This window comes from Eurosta solidaginis, chromosome 4, assembly GCF_040869045.1.
Source record: "Eurosta solidaginis isolate ZX-2024a chromosome 4, ASM4086904v1, whole genome shotgun sequence".
Taxonomy (NCBI): Eukaryota; Metazoa; Arthropoda; class Insecta; order Diptera; family Tephritidae; genus Eurosta; species Eurosta solidaginis.
The window spans coordinates 17,385,991-17,391,042 of record NC_090322.1 but is presented as its reverse complement, the minus strand read 5'-3'; positions in this window follow the sequence as shown (position 1 = coordinate 17,391,042).

Sequence of the window (5,052 nt, the reverse complement as noted above, 5' to 3'; positions counted from 1 at the left end):
TTGCTTTGAACAATTTGTACGAAAAATTAAGCAATCAAAATTTATTGCTTCTGTACTACACGTGAATACTGGCAAAAAGAGCTGCCAAAAAAGTGATGTTATTTTGTTGACATCTCCTTTGCTATTGCATTATGATTTTAGTTTAAAACTATAGTGAGCTTTGGGACGGATAATTTTCTTTTTTTATAAGCAGGGTTGGGCCTGTAAACTGTTTACATTGTTTACAGCAATTGTTTACATGTAAACAATGTAGTTGTTTACAAGCTAATTGTTTACATAAGCAAATTGTAAACAATTCAGTTTTTTGCTTTTTTTTATGAGTCAGAAACAATCTACTACTAATTAAGCATTTTCACTATTTTTCAAAAAAAAAAAATTAAAAAAAAATACGCTTTGATATTTAGTATTTTAATATTTTTTATTCATTTTCACTGTCCGATTCTTCATTGTTTTGGGTTATTTTCATTTTATAATAAATAAAAAGTAACTTTTTGGACCTTTCAAATCGATCTGTTTGACTTGATAGTTTACAATATAAGTTGAAATGACATATGCTGGTAAATGTTTACAATTGTTTACATTATTTACAATTGTTTACAATGAAAGTGTAAACAATCCAAAAAATGTTGTAAACGCGCAACCCTGGTTATAAGACACATTCGACAGTCATGCATATATCCAATGCAATTACAAATTACAAATATTTTTCTCTATTTATATTTTCCATAAGTAATACACTGACAGCGCGAAGAGGAGCTGCGTTTATGTTACTATGTCTAAATTTGAGTCTTAGCTAAAGGGCTTTGAGCAACATCATCAGCACAAAAAAAGCAAGGCGCGATTAACTCCGCAGAGATTTTAAGCCCAGCTTCTCTTCTAATTTGCGTCGTGCTCCTTTTAATTGTTCCTACAAATTGGCGCGAGAAGCTTTTCTTTGCGAAATGTTTGCCATATCACTGCCGAGTGGCGAACCCGCTTGGAAAAACATTTTTTTCTAATTAAGAAAACTAGGTTTTAAATTTTTGATTTTACTTTGCCCGGAGCTCGAACCCAGGACCTTCGGTATGATAAGCGGGCCTCGCTACCATCAAACCACGGCGGCCGCCAATAAGGATAGGGATATACCTCTCGAAACCAAGCAAGGTTTTAAACACGGCACTTCCTATTCTAGTGGCAGGTCTAAAACATTGTTAATTGGAAAAAAAAAACTCCGAACAGCATTACTTCAGTCTACCAAAGAGAATAAATATAATAAGAGACGTCACTCGTTACTTGTAGCCATTTGCTCGATGTTTTCTATGAGGTAGTCGCTGGTTTTTTTGCGAGATGTGCATAAAATGTCTTTTATACATTTTTGTGGGGTATTTGTGTTTATTTTTCTGACTGTATTTAATTAATTCTCTTTCCAAATATCACATTTGCATAAGGTGCCTACACGACATGGATAAATGCTAGGCGATTGAAAATGTCCCTCATGGAAAACATTAGGCATACATTTTTTTTAATTTCCAGCGAGTTACTCGCCACTCGTAGCAGACTGGTGGCTCTTATTATATTTATCCTCTTTGATTCTACTGCCTTCTTTTACTGCCTTCCACTCTATTTGCAAGCTCACCTCAATTTAACCTGCCAATCTAAACAATATTTTTAATCACAATGGTACAATGAAATTAATATTAAAAAGGCATGTTCAGCACACACAAAAAACGGCTATGAAATGAGCCCATTTCAAAGAAAACGCAAAATTTCATCGCCTATAAAATCGTACAGAGTAACTGGCCAACCTAATATAAACGCATGCAAGTCATTTTCTGTCAAAAATGTCTCATGTACATAAAAATTGTATGAGCAACCGAAATTAAAATTACTGCGTAAAAAGCTAACTGGCATTGTGAATTGATTCACAATGCTAACTGGATTTCTTTTTTTTTTTTTTATGACATTTTGGTTTGACGTTTGCATACATGTGTTAGATTGTTGCAACGCATGCTTATTTCGGTTCGGGCAAAGAGGATAAATACAATAAGAGCCGTCACTCGTTATTTTTTTGGCATTTACTCGATGTATACCATGGTTCAATTATGTACAGGTTGGCTCATCTGTAAAGCAACAAAATATGTCTGTTCAAATTGTCAAAATCTGTGTATTGGTGTTGGTGCGAATGGTATGGAATGGAAACATAAAACTTAGCAGTTTTTGTATGTGTAAGTAAAATGTTGCCAATGTGTTGGTTTTATTTTGAGTTTGCCATCTCCTTTTGACAATCCCTTCGACCATGCAATGACATAAATAAAATCAGCTGATGAGATGAGCCAACCTGTACATAATTGAACCATGATGTATACTGAGAGGTAGTCGCTACTTTTTTTTGGGCGAGATGTTTATAAATGTCTTCTATACATTTTCGTGGGGTACTTGTGTTTATTTTTCGACTGTATTTAATTAATTTATTTAATTCTCTTTCCAACAATCACAGTTGCGCAAGGGGCCTACACGGCATGGATAAATACGAGACAATTAAAAATGTCCCTCTCAGAAAACATTCGGCATCATTTTTTTCAATTTCGAGATACTCGCCACAAAATAAAGTGACGGCTCTTATTGTATTTATCCGCTTTGGTTCGGGTAAAAAAAAAACCGTTTAAGTGCGTGCGTTGAAAAACCGCAGTGCGCTTTTATTAGGTCGGCTTGTAAACGTGCCGAGTTTCAACATAAAGGGCCAATTAAACTTCCTTAACCCTAACGCCATAGTCGTAACCATACCCATATCCATAACCAACCCCAATGTGATCGATTAATGGTGGCTTAACCTAAAAATCGTGACAATTTCATAAAAATGAAGAAAAACGCAAAAAACTACAAACATATTCCACAAAAAATAAGTCTCTTAGTCATAACGTATCCAAAACAATGAATAAAATCTACAAAAAGTTATTAAATTCACCAAATCCAATATTTTTAGGTTATGGATATCGCGATAAACCAAAAACCAATTGGTTGGCTATGGTATGGTTATGGCGTTAGCGTTGTGGTATGGCACCATTGATCGATTACATTGATTTCCATAATATATGTAGGTTCGATCAGCTGTTTTATCTGGTTATGGTGTTATGGTTATAAGTGACCATTAATTGGCCCCTTAACCCTAACGCCATAGTCGTAACCATACCCATATCCATAACCATCTCCAATGTGATCGATTAATGGTGACAACCTAAAATCGTGAAAATTTCATAAAAATGAAGAAAACGCAAAAAATTACAAACATATTCCGCAAAAAATAATTGTCTTAGTCATAACGTATCCAAAGCAATGAATAAAATTTACAAAAAGTTATTAAATTCACCAACTCAAATATTTTTAGGTTATGGATATGGCGATAAACCAAAAACCAATTGATTGCCTATGGTATGGTTATGGCGTCATTAATCGATTACATTGATTTCCATTAGGTAGGTTCGATCACCTGTTTTATCTGGTTATGGTGTTATGGTTATAAGTGACCATTAATTGGCCCTTTAACCCTAACGCCATAGTCGTAACCATACCCATATCCATAACCATCTCCAATGTGATCGATTAATGGTGCCTTAACCTAAAATCGTGAAAATTTCATAAAAATGAAGAAAACGCAAAAAATTACAAACATATTCCGCAAAAAATAAGTCTCTTAGTCATAACGTATCCAAAACAATGCATAAAATCTACAAAAAGTTATTAAATTCACCAACTCAAATATTGGAAGAAGTTGAGATTTTTTTTTGCGCCAAACTAATTTTTTTTACATGCAAAATTATTTATCTGGCTCAGGATCTTTGCGACGTCATAATGGCTATTATCTTTCTTACTTTTTTCGCTATTTCGCATTTCGTTTTTTATACTCAGCTGAGCAGAGCTCAGCTAGGGTTTCTTAAGGTTTCATCAAGTCACTGCTTAGCATCGGGTTAGAGATGATAGTATCCCTTAGTGCTGCTAATATTCGTTATACAACCCTCCACCTAAGTCTGATCGTCCCGATCAGACAAATCTCTCGATCTAAACGCTGCCAGCCTTTCCAAATGAACCACTTTCATTTTGGTTCGTGGTTTGCCAATGGTTTGTATGTTGTACACTACATCGTTGATCCGTTTTACCACTTTGTATGGGCCTTCCCAAACCTTTTTTTCGTTGTGAGTTGTATAACATCTTCCTGAAACCCCTTTGAATTAATTGCTTTATCGTGCCTCGCTTTCATCTTGTCACTCATAATCTTTGATCGTTGCCTTACAAGATCGTGTATCTCTCTCACCTCTTCTTCCAAGCCACCAGTGGATTTCTTGACATTTCCCTCCGCATTGGCATCTATCTTAAACTTCAAATCAGCTGGCAGGCGAAGGTCATTGCCAAAAATCACCTTTTCGGGAGTTTGGCCCGTTGTCTCATGCACTGCCGATCGGTAAGCCATCAAGAATAATGATATATGTGTATCCGACTCCTTATGGTACTTGTATACTACTTTCCTTAAATGCTCCTCCAATGTTCTATTGAATCGTCCCACCATACCATCGGACTGAGGATGCAATGCAGTTGTCCGCGTTTTTCGAATTCCCAATGATTTACACATTTCCCAGAACACAGCTGATTCGAAATTCCTGCCTTGGTCAGAATGTAACTTCATTGGTACACCATACCTTGTAACCCAATTGCTTATAAACACTTCTGCTACTGTTTCCGCTTCTTGATTTGGGATTGGGTATACCTCTGGCCATTTGCTGAAATAATCCATAACTACCAGTACATATTTGTTTCAGCCGTTGCTAGTAAGAAATGGACCGGCGACATCCATAGCGATCCTTTCAAATGGCGCACCTGAGTTATATTGCTTCATCTGGCCATGACTTCGGGTTTGGGCCCTTTCGCTCTGCTGCAAACCTCGCAGTTCGCAATCCACTCAGTGACCGACTGACGGCAACCAACCCAATAGAATCTCTGTTTAATCTTCTCGAGCGTCTTCGTGATTCCAAGATGACCTCCGCTTGGACCATTATGCAGCTCGCTGAGCACGTCAGAAAT